General features: G+C 36.1%; 1 protein-coding gene across 1 annotated transcript in view; it reads left to right on the top strand.

Moving 5' to 3' along the window:
* Positions 1–16,672, top strand: part of EPHA3 (EPH receptor A3) — a 354,334-nt gene that overhangs the window by 227,891 nt on the left and 109,771 nt on the right. The window lies entirely within an intron of this gene.

The following is a 16,672-nucleotide window of genomic DNA, read 5'->3' as shown; positions in this document are numbered from 1 at the left end:
GGAAAAAAGGTTGAGAAAACAATTTTTTAGAAAGACCCCCAGAATTTATTTTTCTGTCACATTTAGACAGTTATGCTACATTGAATAACTCAATTTAATTCTTTAAGTTGGAATGATCAAATTTTTTAGATAATTTTAAACTGGTTTAATCCATTGCTTTTCAATAGGGAATCTTTAAATAATTGGAACACTGGAGATGGTACTGGTGGGCCTCCTTGACACATTTTGATATTCCAAAGAACTTAACAGACATTGAAACGTAGCTTGCAAAAGGTTATGCAGAATACTTAAAACTAGAAATACCTTTATCTATGTTATAATTATATCATATTTTTATATCACTATTCAGCTATTTTATGCTCCTCAGTAGCTCTGAGTGTTATTTGCTGAGATTATTCTCTGATTAATAAAAAAAGAAAAATCCATTTTATTTGATAGATATAATTTGTACTTAAAATTCAAAGGAACTTTTAGAGAAGCATAGTGAAAAGAGGTCTTAGTGAAGAAGAGTTGAAATGACTGATCTAAAAATTTGCAAATATAAATTACTTTTTTATTTTTCACCGACAATCTTTTTCCAGTTGGAACAAAATGCTACGTTGCCAGGTTGTAAGACAATGACCTTTAGTAGGAAATGGAAAAATTAAACAATAAGCATACTTCTCAGCTTTCTTTGTCTTTACATCCACAACGTTTCTGTTCCTTTTACTATTAGTAAATCTTGTTCTTTCAATCACCCCTTTAATCTTCTCTGTGTTTTCTCCTTCTCTGATAATTCTTGACTATGGCTTTTGTGTTTTTGTTTTGTTTTTTAAGCAGTGAGGAGTCCAAAATTATTTATGGGATTTCAGTTGTGATTCTCTCAAACATATGGGAAGGTCATACTTGACAAAGTCTACACATGTGACACACCCATGGTGCCCCTTTGAGATAAGGTGATCACAGTGTTTCCATTATTGATAACTGTGATGAATGAGAAATAAACCATTTTCTTTTGTAGGCAGCAAAGCCTGTGCAAAGTTAAGCTGATGCTCATTGTATAAAATTGTTGCTCTAAGATACTATAATTAGGGATACTACCTTCCAAGCAGCTTAAGACAGAAATACCATTGATTGTTTATATGGAAATAAATAATGGAGCCAAAAGGGGAGAAAAGGAAGAGACAGAATGTGGCCTGAGAATGCTTCAACTAGAACTACAGATTCTTGGGTCTGCTCCCAGGTGGGTTCACCTTGGAGCTGGAAGTCAGGATGGAGAGTCAACTTTGCCTCTTACCTGCATGTGGCTTGAATTTGGAAGCCCTTCTGCTGTCTCATGGGACTCGCCCTTTGCTCTGAGGATAGCAGGAGGTGTACTGGATGGCGTTGGCGAAGGTAAAGAGAGCTGATTAAATTCTCTCTTTGGCTGGGAAAGGTCTTAGAGCAGCAGCCAAAAAACTAACTAAAAGACAACTCTTTTGTTTCACTTGGCTGGCTCAGGAAGATTAGTTAAATCACCAAAGTTGCACAGTTAAGAGCTGTCACCCAGGGCTAATATTCCATAAATATGCATCAGAATGAGTCTGCTCATGGTTAAAATTTTGCACCACTTCTGTACTAGTTCAAAGTAGTTCTGACTACTTCTGCAGGGGAGTTACACAAATAGCTCTGTATTGGTTCATTTCTCAGGTGCCCTGGGTAGCCTGCTAAACGCAGTGTCTCAGCTCTTCTTGTCCTCTCCCATAATTTGGCAACCAAAGGATAAATGCTGGCATAGGGTGGGGAGGTAGGGGGAGGTCTTTGCAGTCCTGCACTGGAACTCCTCCTTCTTGAGGGGACCTTGTCCCTGCTATGTGATTAATAGGTATTTTGATTATTATCCCTGGCAGAGTCCATGTGCAGACGTCTCCCTATCTTATTCCACACCCCTCTTTTGTTCCTACTTTGCTTCTGCTCGCTTATGCTGATGGAACTCTTATACTTTCACATTCTCTCTTGGTGATAAGTAAACTTTATTTGTGGAAAAGCCATGAATTTTAAATGAAGTGTACTGTGTCATTATTTTAATCTGGTTTACTGAATCTGTACTTTTCCCCACTGGAATCTAGGTCCCAGACCAAACAGCATATGTTTTGCTTCACTTCAGTTAACGGCATTTAAACTTCATAACTAATAGTATTTAAAAATTTGTAACTTAGGTTTACTTAACTGTCTTCTATGAGCGAAAGAGATGAGTAATTCTGTTGCTATATATTACATGATTACAGCTTCTCATATTCGGTGAACACAGGGATTTTAAGAAATTATAATTATGTGGCACATGGCTTTCCCAAATCCTACATTTCATGCTGATTTACTACCTTGTTTAAAATAGGAGCATCAATCTGTGTTATAATTATCTCCCAAGTCAAACAGCAACGTATGAAAACAAGCAAGAGCTCCTTATTTCCTATCTTATCATTGGCCTCTGGCTTTCTGACAATGCATTTATCAGGAAACTAATAGTTCCAGATATATACAGTGAATGAATCGAGGTAAGGGCAACCAAGAGCAGGCCAAGACATTAAAAAATAAATGGGGTTGATGCTTTGGCCCTCCCAGTTACAAATCACGAGGTAAGACAAATTTAACAGGGATGATATCAGTTACTCTCTCTAACCCCACTATCATTTTTGTAAAAAATTACAAATTTGTCTACACTATGCACCACTAAGCACTTTATATATTTATTTCAGGGTGTCTGTATCATTTCGTGTGCCTGGGGTGATAAAGGTCTTTGTTCTATCTTCAAATCCCCACAGTAAGATATATAACCAAGATTAGGAGCAATGCCATTTCTCCAGGGAGTGTTTCTTTGTTTTGCTTTATTTTTCTTCTTGTGAAGGTTAATGGACTGGTAGCCTTGAAAAATGAACTCCTACCACTAGAAAGATACGGCTGTGACAGATAGGATGCCATGGTGTTTAAATTCCTCCTAGGCTCTCTATCTTTGACAAGGATATAAAGGAGGAACGTGAATGTGTCCTGATTAATTTAGTTTCTGAGATTGAGTTTGTTGATTTTTCGCTTGATTACATTGTGAAAGCCTTGCGATGACCACATGATAAGCCACCTTCTAAATTGTAGAGGATTATGTTGTAAATTCGGATATTTGTTCAATACTTTCACAAAGTATGCCAGTGAGATCAAAAGCATGGACTCTACATAAAGATTGTATCTATCTATGAATCTGGCAAACATGTTCAGAAAGAATTGCAGATTGTGAAAAAAAAAAATCTGTAAAGTTATAACTTGGTGTAAGTTGTGACTTTTTGTTTTCTTCCCTGAATGAATGTATTTACTTCTCAGTTCTGGAAATAATCATTCCACTAGTGGACTGTCTCAGTTTATTCTCAACCTCCATCCTAGCAGCTGGCCACTTTTCACTATCCTATAGCATGTGATGATCTTAGGCTAAAATAGGGAGCACTAATAGAGACTTTAGGGCCTTTCAGTTCTGAGGTTCGCCCACCCCCATTTTACATCTAGAAAAACTGAGATCCCAGAGGCCTTTTCAACATTTCATCAAGAGATCAAACTTTTTATTTATGTCTCCCAACTCCAATTCCATTCTTTTACCCTCAAATTCTTTCTGTCATCCTGTGACTCATGCCATGTGGCTACAAAAATAAATGCTTAGCCATGGAGACAGAGAGGGAGATTGTTGGAACATTTACTCTAACTTATGCCATCCCTAGTAAATTTGGTCCTTGCTTCTCAGTCGTCTGTCAAAGAGTTTCTTAGAGGGGTTCTGTGCTAGACCGTCCTTATCATCTCTACTCTTCAGCAAACCTAATCTCAACCTTCATGTTCTCCTTCTCCACAGATGAATTTCCCTCGGGGATACTGTGATTTATAATAAGAAATAATACATTTGGTCTTGGTCCCAGTTCAGGACATAATGCTCCTAAAACCCCTGGAATTTTTAAGTGATGAGAGTAATAAAGGTATATTTGGTTATTCATAATAACCCCCTCCAACCAGGCCTGCATTTACGTTAATGAATCGGCTTTTGGAAAACCCCTAAGGATGGGGTCTGATTGCCAGAGGAACCAAACCCTATGATTAGAAGGTTGAAACTTTCAGGTCCCCTATTCCCACCCCCAACTCCAGGAATAGGGAGAGGGGCTAGAGATGGATTTCAATCACCAGGGGCCAATGATATAATCATTCTTGCCTATATAATTAAGCCTTCCTAAAAGCCCAGAAGTTGGGATTTAGAAAGGTCCTGGGTTGGTGAACACATACAGGTGCTGGTAGATGAAATGCCTGGAAAGAAGGGGGAAGCTCTGTGCCTCTTCGGCTACACCTTGCCGTACACATCTCGCCCAACTGGCTGTTCCTGAGTTGTATCTTTTCATAAGAAGCTGGTAATCTAGTAAAAAAATGTTTCCTGGGGGTGCCTGGGTGGCTCAGTGGGTTAAAGCCTCTCTGCCTTCAGCTCAGGTCATGATCCCAGGGTCCTGGGATTGAGCCCTGCATCGGGCTCTCTGCTCCACGGAAAGCCTGCTTCCTCCTCTCTCTCTGCCTGCCTCTCTGCCGACTTGTGATCTCTGTCTGTCAAATAAATAAATAAAATCTTTAAAAAATATATTTCCTGCATTCCATGAGCTACTATAGCAAATTAGTTGGACCCAAGGAGAAATCTCTCTCTGATTGAGAGCTGGTGGGAGAGAATCACAGATACCAACCGGGACTTGAGATTAGCAGCTGAACGGAGGACACGGAGACAGCCCTTAACCTGTGGGTCCAATGCTAATTCCAGGTAGATAGTATCAGAATTGAAGTCAGTTGTAGGAGACCCAGCTCATGGGTCAGAATTGCAAGGTGTGTGTTACACATTTAGTAACCAGAAGCGAAATGTTTTGTGAGTTGAGTGTTGAGATTAGAGGAGACACAGCAAAGTGTTTTGCCTCCTATTACATTGTCCTCACTTTCAAGACTGTAAAGGTTAAGAGGAAGAAGAACATACTACTCCCCCCACCTCAAACCTGCCTTCTTTAAGTCTAATTTCCTCACTTTGTACTTACTAACTTTCACCGATTCCAGAATTTTTATAGAATGTGCTCTCAAACAAATTTCCTTCTCCTCCAGCACCTTCAGCACGAGCGCTCCTGTCTCTTTTTCTTTGCCTTTTGGGCAATTGTTGAGGTTTTCCTTCATCTTAGAGGAAGTTACAAAGAATGAAATAACAGAAGCAGCAATAATAATATTGGCATAAGTGTGTGATCTTCAAGATTTCATCCTATTTTCCTCCTAATTTTCAGACTAAGATAATACACACACACACACACACACACATTTTGTAGTGTAATCCTTACTTCTTTTGTTCTCTCATTCATACTAAGGTTTGATTTCTGCCCTCGTGTGATAGCAAGTCCTTCAATAATTTCCTATTTGTATCTTTATGTTAAAGTGTCAGGAAGAATATAGATTTCATGAGGCTGTGCATCTTCTCTGATGTTCGCATTTGTATTTCTCAGACATAGAACAATGCCTTCTAGCACCTTGTAATCACTCAAATGTTTACTGAATGAATGATTGTTTAGTGGAAATTTTCATCATTCAAAATTAAATATATTCTCCCTCAAACAACTTTCTTTCCTTATTTTTTTTTCCTCTTTGCCAAGATAACCATCATTTCCCTAGTTCACCAGATCCTAATCTAACACTTGGAAGCATCTTTGGTTCATCTTTTACATATAAGAAGTTGTTCCATGCTACTGATTTTTCCTTTCAGTTGTTTTAGATCCTCACACTTTGTTCACCATTCTTAATGTCAATTTCTAAAATTCCTGGTTATAGGGGCACCTGGGTGGCTCAGTGGGTTAAACCTCTGCCTTCAGCTCAGGTCATGATCCCAGGGTCCTGGGATCGAGCCCCGCATCTGGATCTCTGCTCAGCTGGGAGCCTGCTTCCTTCTCTCTCTGCCTGCCTCTCTGCTTACTTGTGATCTCTCTCTGTCAAATAAATAAATAAAATCTTTAAAAATCAAATCAAATAAAATTCTTGGTTATAGCATTCATAAGTAAATGATGTGATTAATTGTAATAGTCTGTAATAGATTCCAAGATAAAAAGTAGGAATTTAAATAAAAATATTTTACTTCTTAGCAACTTTTTTCCACTGAGATATGTGTAAAAAGTGTTAAGAGGTCAGCAAATATGTTTGAATGCCTCTTTTACCTGCATGCCATATGTGCCCAAGACGTGCAGGAATTTGCAATCTAAGTACAGAATTAAAAACAATATATATGAGGGGGTGTCTAGGTGACTCAGTCAGTTAAACGTCTGCCTTTGGCTCAGGTCATGATCCTCGGGTCCTGGACATGAAGCCCACATCTGGCTCCCTGCTCAGCTCAGAGCCTGCTACTCCCTCTGCCACCCATTCCCCTCCCCCGATGCCTGTGCTCGTTCATGTGCTTTCTGTCTAAAATAAATAAATAAAATCTTTTTAAAAAGCAATATATATGAAACAAACAAATATACATAAGACACTATGTAATTAAATTAGTTAGAAATTTTGGGGAAACCTTTGAAGAAGAACTAAATGTACTTTGAAAAATAGAAATAAAGCAGATAGACAAAAAAAAGTATATATATCATATCACAATATTGGAGCTGAGTTTCCTGAAGGCTAGGCTGAAAGGAAGAAATTGGTCTTGTTTAAGGGGTAACAAGAACTCAGGTTGAATAGTCAAGGAAGACCAAGCAACCTGAATGTTGCATAATGGGATGTTGGATAGAGATAAACACTTTGAGTGGAAGAGTAACTTCATTCAATTTGTGTTTTAAGAAGAAGTATTGAAAAGAGCAGAAAATAAAGTCAATGAATAAAATTCTTGGCATTTGAGTGACTTAATTATAATGAAAGAATAAAATAAGTAACATCATTGGACTTATATGAGTATTAACATTATCTGTAATTATTATTTTCAAATCTAACATGGCATTTTTAAAACTTTTGAGCCATAAATCCAAACCCCCAAAAATAGTTTTTTGGGACTTGAACCTTTTTCTACTTGGATTCCTGGTTGCCAGATTGTTGACACTGAGTTACTACCATCAATCCTAGAATTTTTGGACTAACTACCCATAGTTTGACACTTAGGTAAATGCCATCCTGTTTCTCTGAATTTATGTTAGTTGAGAGAGATGTCTCTCCATTCTCTGGGTCCTAGTATTGCTCTACTATTTCCATTTTAAATATCTCCCCAATCTTGATTTTTTTTTGCTCCAAGTATGTATGCACATTTTTAATATTTTTTTCTAGTTCCATTTAAACTTACTTTTTCTCTATGAATGTTATCGTGACCCTGATTCTTACCTAGAGTGAATGGAACTTTCCCTCCTCTTTCAATTTATCTTACTAGAGTTCTGCATGTAGGTGTATAGTTTCTATCATAAGATGTGATTTGTCCATTAGTAGAAAAAGAAACAGGTATCTTTAATACATCTTAAATAAGCAATACATCCTTTTAAAAAATAAATATTGAATGTGTCTGTATATTTGAATTTTTATTTAATGACAAGAAAGAATAAATTAAGATTTTTGGATTTAAAAAAAAATGAATCCGAGAACTATCAGTTCCTTTTGGCTAAGTTTAGAATATACTCTGATTTTTTACATTGATAAGACAATATTTCTAAATCTTCTATATTTCTGATTTTGAAATATGTTTACTCTATCTTCCTTGTTCTGCTGTAATTTAGGAACAGAATATATGGATATGATATTGGAACATCTCATGTCAAAGATAGCTGATCAGTCTTTAGCGTTTCTGAGAAAGCAAATGTTTCAGTACAAAGGTAGAAAAGGCACAAAGTTGCATCTGTTATTAAAATATGAACACATATTGGTGTAGTCTTTATAGAAATATATGCTGTCACATAATGATGTAGACTGAAAGTAAAGTAGATACCAGAAGAATTTGCATTAATTCTTCCAGAACAGGGAGGAAGGTGTTTTGCAACATCAGTGAAGAGAGTTAGAATGATAAAGTGTGATGAAAATCAACCACAAAACATGAGGTAAGATTCCAGTAATGCACTATGATGAATCCTGCCCTCCTTATTCCACTAGTATGATTAACAAGCCCTGAACATGGAAATCTCACCCTTTTATTTCTCTCAGGGAACACGTGAGGCCCAAGTCAGGCTCAGAGATTATGAGTGAATATATATATTATAATTTTCCTGGTGCATTTTACTTGTGTGATCATTTAGCTTCTTTCTTTCTGATTTGAAATTGAGGCAGATACCTGTGCATCTAGGAACATCACTCTGGGGGATATGTCCTCGTGTGTCTGAAGCCTTCCACATCGTTCAACACATGAATGATGCCTTTCAGCCATCACGTCCTGGGATGGAGGCAGATTATAGATCAGCAGCAGGAGCTATAAGCTAAACAAAATCAGAACCATAGACTGTCCCCACAGTTATTCAGAACTTTTATGTGAACTTAAAGCAACAACTCTATGGAGAGAACAAGTAGATGAAGACGGGGGATTCCAGGATCCAAATTAAATTCCAACCTATCCCGGGGCGCCTGGGTGGCTCAGTGGGTTACGCCGCTGCCTTCGGCTCAGGTCATGATCTCAGGGTCCTGGGATCGAGTCCCGCATCGGGCTCTCTGCTCGGCAGGGAGCCTGCTTCCTCCTCTCTCTCTCTCTGCCTGCCTCTCTGTCTACTTGTGATCTCTGTCTGTCAAATAAATAAATAAAATCTTTAAAAAAAAATTTCATCCCATCTTGCTTTCTGATCCTTAGCATAACTACTCTCCATGGAGCAGGACGGGGCCTGGACCGTGCTTGTCTTTCTTGTTGGCTTCTCCTAAAGGACGTTCACAAGAGCAGACATATCAACAAGCAGCTGGAGGAGGAAATGCAGTGTTGACTAAAGCATATAAATTCTAAGAAAGAAATAGCCATTTAATGCTAACTTGTGCCATCTTCACTGCATCTTTCCAAGAGCAAAAAATGCTTCTTTGGCAACAGAAATCTTTATTGCTCTTATTTGCCCCCAACAGAATACTTTTAGTTTCAAAACATAGAAAAAACGATGATTTAAATTTTAAATGTGCTCTACCCTTTAAGGGTTAAATTAAACATGGAAGGTCCTTAGGGAATAATTGTAATATGTGCAAATCATTGAGAAATTGAGTAGATGAACATATCTAAAAGGAGAAGATGCTCTGTTCTCAGAAGCAAATGTTTTACTACCATTGGCCAGACTCTTTCATAACAAAATTCTTTCATAATAAACAAGTAATGCTGAAAAAGAAATATATGAAAATGGTTATTGTATTATTGTAAAATCTTGACTGACTGGCATGTAGATCATATGATACTTTTTCTTTTAAAATCAAAATTTCACATGTGGGTACGAGAAGAATAAATGAAAGAAGATGGGATTGGGAGGGAGACAAACCATAAGTGACTCTTAATCTCACAAAACAAACTGAGGGTTGCTGGGGGGAGGGGGTTTGGGAGAAGGGGGTGGGATTATGGGCATTGGGGAGGGTATGTGCTTTGGTGAGTGCTGTGAAGTGTGTAAACCTGGTGATTCACAGACCTGTACCCCTGGGGATAAAAATATATGTTTATAAAAAATAAAAAAATATTTAAAAAAAAAATTCACATGATTTGAGTAATGCTGATTAGAACTAGAAACCTGAATTGCCTTATTAGAGAGTTATTTATCCCAAACTTTCTAAAGTAGCCCAAATTTCTAAAGTAGCTTTGAAAGATTGTGCTTACTATTAATCAATGCTACTTTAAGAATATTTATCTTGGGGGCGCCTGAGTGGCTGAGTCAGTTAGCTGTTCCACTCTTGGTTTCAGCTCAGATCATGATCTCCTGGATCCTGAGATTGAGGAACATTGAGCTCTGTGGTCAGCAGGGAGTTTGCTTGAAGATTCTCTCCCTCTGCCCAACCCCCCACTTGTTCCCATTCTCTCTCTCTCTCTCAAAAATAAATAAAAAACACAAATATTTAAAGATAAATAAATGAATAAATAGCATTTACCTTGAAAACTTGTTATGATCCAGAAATAATCTCTTATTGGTTTTTATTTTCATCTCATTAGGAAAAAAATAATTATAACAAATCAAAAGAGAGAAAATCTTTGTTCACAATTTTGTCTAAGAATTAGCTTTAAAGGACAGGTTATATGTCAGGGTAGGAGAGTTCTGGAATGGGTGTCCAAAAAGACTCTCTGTGCTCCCAATCCGATCCTCTGAATGGGTCACTTATCATAGCTATTGTTTTATATTTTTTATAAAACATTTACTATTTATTATTTTATATTACATACATTGATATGTATTTTTATTTTTTGAGGAATTTATTCCCAATTTTATTTAAAAATGAATTAAGGCAGTTACTGGACTAAACTGGAGCCCTTGCATCCTTTCTAAAATAGATAAAATACTTCACACAGATTGTTGTAAGGAGTAAAAAAATGAGAGACAGCATAAGTAACCAAGGAAGTGCTTAAAAAAGTCATTGTGCCCCATTTCCAGTATAATCATACCGATCTTGTTTTGTCTAGAGGGAAATAAAAAATGAAATAAAATATATACGAAGAAATATTAAAACATGAGATCAAGTTCTGAAATCTATTTGATGTGATTGGTTTAGGCCTCAGTTCTTTCAGAATTATAATTCGTATGTGTAATGTGGAACAACTCTCACTGTAAGTAGCTATTCTTGCTCCTTTCATCACACACATATTCACACATACATCTGTGTGTGTGTGTGTGTGTGTGTGTGTGTGTGTATGTGTGTGTGCCTACGTATATATAGGCTTTGAGCCAGCACAGAGGTGTCCCTGTGAAGGTCTAATCAAAATGTCTAATAGGCAGTTGGTTATATTGGTCTATTCTGCTGAAACTTGAGCAAAGACAAGACCCCAAAACATCCATAAAATAAAGGGATGTGGGGCGCCTGGGTGGCTCAGTGGGTTAAAGCCCCTGTTTTTGGCTTAGGTCGTGATCCCACGGTCCTGGGATCAAGCTCCGCATTGGGCTCTCTGCTCAGCGGGGAGCCCGCTTCCTCCTCTCTCAGTCTCTACCTACCTATCTGCCTACTTGTCTGTCAAGTAAGTAAATAAAATCTTAAAAAAAAAAAATAAAAAAATAAAGGGATGTGTGGGGTGCTTGGGTGGTTGAATCAGTTATCTGTCTGACTTTTGTTGTCAGGTCAGACCTTGATCTCAGTGTTGTGAGTTGAAGCCCTGCATTGAGCTCCATGCTAGGTATGGAGCCTACTTAAAATAAATAAATAAATACATAAATAAATAAATAAGTTGATTAATTAAAAGGATAGGTAAGAATAATAAAATGACAGTCAAGCAAAGAATGTCCATAATGATTAAAGAAAAGAAATGGGCAGAGATATGGGAAGAAATCAGTGACAAAATATTATTTTTTAAGTTTTAAATTCCAGCTAGTTAACAACATAGCGTGCTTGTATCCCTTTGACTTAGTGTTTTCCTATTCTTTAGTAGTGCAAGTGCTGGACCATAACTTTTTTAGGAACCCTCATAACCTTTCCCATTGTGGATCCACCAGTTTGCATGCCCATAAACAGTTCAAGAGGGTTCCTTTTTCTCCACATTCTCCCCAACACCTGTGGTTTCTTGTGTTGTTGATTTTAGCCAGTCTGACAGTTGTGAGGTAACATCTCATTGTAGTTTTGATTTGTATTTCCCTGATGGTAAGTGATAATGAGCATCTTTTCATGTGTCTGTTGGCCATCTGTATGTCTTCTTTGGAGAAATGTCTGTTAATTTTTTAAATTAGATTATTTGTTTTTTGTGTGTGAAGATTTTTAAGTCCTTTATATATTTTGGATACTAACCCTTTATCTATCTATTATTGGTAAATATCTTCTCCCATTCAGTATGTTGCTTTGTAGTTTTGTTGATTGTTTCCTTTGCTGTGCAGAAGCTTTCTATTTTTATAAAGTTCAGGTAGTTTATCTTTGCTTTTAATTCTCTTGCCTTAGGAGACATATCTAGAAAAAAAAATGCTGCTATGGCCAATGTCAGAGAGATGACTGCCTGTGTTCTCTTCTAGGATTTTGATGGCTTCCTGTCTTACATTTAGGTCTTTAGCTTATTTTGATTTTTTTTGTGTGTGTGCATGTTGTAAGAAAGTGGTCCATTTTTATTCTTTTGCACATTGCTGTCCAATTTCCCAACACTGTCTCTTTTTCCCCTGAATATTTACCCTGCTTTGTCAAAGACTAATTGACTATATAGTTGTGGGTTCATTTCTGGGTTTTTTATTCTGTTCTACTGATCTGAGTGTCTATTTTGTACCAGCATCATACTGCTTTGATTACTATAGCTTTGTAATATAATATTATATATATATATATATATATATATATATATATATATAAAATAATTTTAAGATTGTTTGTTCTAGCTCTGTGAAAATGTGGTTGATATTTTGATAGGATTTACATTAAATGTATAGATTGCTTTGTCTAATGTAGACATTTTAACATTTCTAATCCATGAGCATGGAATGTCTTTCCATTTCTTTGCATCATCTTGAATTTCTTCATCAGTGTTATAGTTTTCAGAGTATAGATCTTTCCTGTCCTTGGTAAGTTTCTTCCTAGGTATCTCATTATTTTTGGTGCAATTGTAAATGGAATCAGTTCCTTGCTTTCTCTTTCTGCTGCTTCATTACTATTGTATAGAAATGCAACAGAAATGCAATGTACATTGATTTTTGTATACTGCAAATTTACTGAATTCGTTTATCAGTTCTAGCAGTTTCTTGGTGGAGTCTGTCAAGATTTCTATGTATAGTGTCATCATCTGCAAACAGTGAATTTTACTTCTTCCTTTGTAGTTTAGATGCCTTTTATTTCTTTTTGTTGTCTGATTTTTGTGGCTAGGACTTCCAGTCCTGTGTTGAATAAAAGTGGCAAGAGTAAAGATCCTTCTTTTTCCTGACCTTTGGGGAAAATCTCTCAGTTTTTCCCCATTAAGAATGATGTTAGCTGTGGTCTTTTCCTATATGGTCTTTGCTATGTTGAGGTATATTCCCACTAAACCTACTTTGTTGAGGGTTTTTATCATAAATAGATGCTGTGCTTTGTTGAATGCCTTTTCTCCATCTATCAAAATAGTTATATGTTTCTCATCCTTTTCCTTGTTGATGTGCTGTATACTGTTGATTGATTGGCAAATATTAACCATCCTGGTAATACAGGAATAAATCCCATTTGATCATGGTGAATCATTTTTTAATGCATTGTTGGATTTGGTTTGCTAGTATTTTTTTTGAGGATTTTTGCATCTATGTTCATCAGATGTATTGACATGCAGTTTTCTCTCTCTCTCTCTTTCTCTCTTTTTTACGGTGTCTTCATCTGGTTTTGGTATCAGGGTAATGCCGGACTCAGAATGAATTTGGAACTTTTCTTTCTTTTTCTCTATGTTGAATATTTTGAGAATAAGTGTGAACTCTTTTTTAAATGTTTGGTAGAAATCACCTATGAAGCCAGCTGGCCCTGGACTTCTGTTTGTTGGGAGTTTTTTGATTACTAAGTCCATTTATTTGCTGGTAACCAGTCTGTTTGAATTTTCTATTTCTTTCTGTTTCCGTTTTGGTAGTTTATGTTTCTAGGAATTTATCCATTTCTTCTAGTTTGCCCATTGTGTTGGCAGATAGTTTTTCATAACATTCTCTTATAATTGTTTGTATTTCTGTGGTGTTAATTGAGTAACAATCTCCTTTCTCATTTGTTATTTTATTTATAGGAATCCTTCCTCTGACAAAAGAATATTGTAACAATCATTTCATATAGACTTAAAATAATAAAATAAATAATAAAATAAAATAATAAAATAATAAAATTCTAACCAATGTTGTGATGTGAAACAAAGATTTCGTGATTACTTAAAATACTGTAAATAAGACTGGAAAGACAAATACAACATGATTGCACTGGTATGTGGAATCTAAAAAACAAATGAATAAATAAATAAGCAAAAAACCAGAATAGAACTATAAACGCCAAAAACCAAGAAAGGGGCCAGGAACTTGAACAAAATGGCAAAAGGGGTGGGAGATTCAGATTTCCCAGTTATGGAATCAGTAAATCATGGGAATAAAAAACACAGCATAGGAGCACCTGGGTGGCTCAGTGGGTTAAAGCCTCTGCCTTCGGCTTGGGTCATGATCTCAGGGTCCTGGGATCGAGCCCCACATCAGGCTCTCTGTTCAGCGGGAGCCTGCTTCCTCCTCTCTCTCTCTCCCTGACTCTCTGCCTACTTGTAGATCTCTGTCAAATAAATAAATAAAACCTTAAAAAAAAAAAAAACACAGCATAAGGAATATAGTCAATGATATTATGATAGCTATGTATGGTGACAGATGGTAGCTATACTTGTGGTGATCCTAGCATAACATAGAGAAATTGAAACACTACTATGCTGTACACTTGAAACTAATGTAATATTGTGTGTCAAAAAAAAAAAAAAAAAAAAAAAAAAGGCCATAAGGAGGTTTGAGGAGCTGTCCTTGAAGAATAAAGCTTGAAGGCTGTTCTCCATGGTTCCTCAAAACCAGCTAGTTAGGAAAACAAAAATACACCTTATGAACTTTGACCTTGAGAAGTTGTGTAACTTCCTAAAACTTTGTAGCTTCTCCATGCCTATTACATATTAATCTGTTAAGAAATAAAAGCAAATTCCTAAAAGGAAAAAAAGAAATTCAATTACTTAGGAAATATTCATCTTTTATCATTAGAATATTAGTTCTTTCTTGAAGTATATTTCAGTAAGTTTATTATATTTCCAAGAGAATATTTTAAATGCCAAAAATTATGCTCTCTACAGATATTAAAGAAAAATGTTTTTCTTCATGTTCTATTTGTTTTTTCATCTTGTTATTTGCATACAGATTTTGAGCAAGTTTGTCCATCTTTTTCCACCTGTGGAGGTTGTGTATATATCCTCTAAGGAATACTTATTACAGTTATGCAGATTTCCAATACACCAGGAAAAAGATTCTCTATTTTTGTTTCATTGAGTAAGGCTTAATTTATTTTCCTTCTATATAAAAATGGTTTCAGGGGCGCCTGGGTGGCACAGTGGGTTAAGCCGCTGCCTTCGGCTCAGGTCATGATCTCAGCGTCCTGGAATTGAGTCCTGCATCGGGCTCTCTGCTCCACAGGGAGCCTGCTTCCCTTTCTCTCTCTCTCTGCCTGCCTCTCTGCCTACTTGTGATCTCTGTCTGTCAAATAAATAAATAAAATCTTTAAAAAAAAATGGTTTCAAAAAGGTTTCTCATCACTGACATCTGAAATACATTGCCTAATATGCCATTAACTTTCAATAAACATAATATAGAACATAACAAAAGAACATAACATAGTTCTTTATTGATTTGAATTGATATGGTAGAAAAACTTGATCTAGTTGGAAATTTTTATTTCTGAGTAGTTTTAAAAAAAATCCCATCAATCTTCCTTGAAATATGCATCCATTTTAAGCTATTTTCATAAATGCTTATTATTACAGATAGAAGATAGATATCCTTACTGAAGTCCTGATATGAAATAGCTAGATAAAGAATGAAGTTTTACAACTTGCTATTTATGTGTGTATGTGTATGTGTGTGTATATTCAAAGCTCAAGAAGAATGTATAGCTCAGAAAGAGTGAAATTATAAAATGTTTATAAAGTCTAACAGATCTGAGAGGAGAAAATCCCTTTTCTACTAAATTGATTACATTTGGGTATTTTTACTCTTTCTTATTTATTAAATAAGGATTAGCTCTACACTGAGATAGGGTAAAGATGGGAACCAATGCCTGTAATATCCTGTATAATGCTTGTTACTATTAAGTGACCAACACTTGCTTGGTAGTTAGTATATTTAATGAACTTTTGGCACATGAGCAAGAAATGCAGTCTTGAAGATCAAAATAACTTTTAGGTAGCTCCTTGTTTTCTCTGTCGGTAAATCACACACATGATTAATTGCTTTTTTCTGTTGCCTAAGTGATGACCGAGTGCTTAGTATCGCCAGGTACTATCCTGGGTGCACTGTGGATAAAGTGATGATTAAGATGTGGCTACTATTTTCAAGGAGCTCTCAGTTTAGTAAGAGATCTTAAAGATTTTAAGCAACCAGCATGAAATTGATTGGTTTGGCCAAGAAAAGGCAGGCAAAGCCAGCTGCCAGGAGACTTCAACAAGCATCAGCAGCTCAGTGAAGCCACCCAATGAAACAGATTTATCTCATACTCACAGATAATGCCAAATTATGTGTAATAGCTTCACATTTTTGAAAATTATTATTTCTAAAGGAGAGACTTTAGATGCTAAAAAACAGAATACTATCTCAAGTATTTCCACAAACAGGAAAAAGGAAAATTATGTACAAATTAAGTGATAGTTTCATGCCAAATTTAATGATATCCCAGCTGAATGTGTCTGGATTGTATAAAGCACTTAGTCAAAATATACAAACTTATAATAGTGGGATAAGACCAGATATTTACATCTGTCTAGTGAAACTCCACATCGGTCTCACTCATCAATCTGTGCGTTCACTCTTCTGCTGATCAACCAAGCTTTTTAACTATATGTAATGAAGCATTTTATTTAAATATACAAATTTAT

Source organism: Mustela nigripes, chromosome 2 (genome assembly GCF_022355385.1).
Source record: "Mustela nigripes isolate SB6536 chromosome 2, MUSNIG.SB6536, whole genome shotgun sequence".
NCBI lineage: Eukaryota > Metazoa > Chordata > Mammalia > Carnivora > Mustelidae > Mustela > Mustela nigripes.
This window is presented reverse-complemented; position numbering and strand designations above follow the sequence as displayed.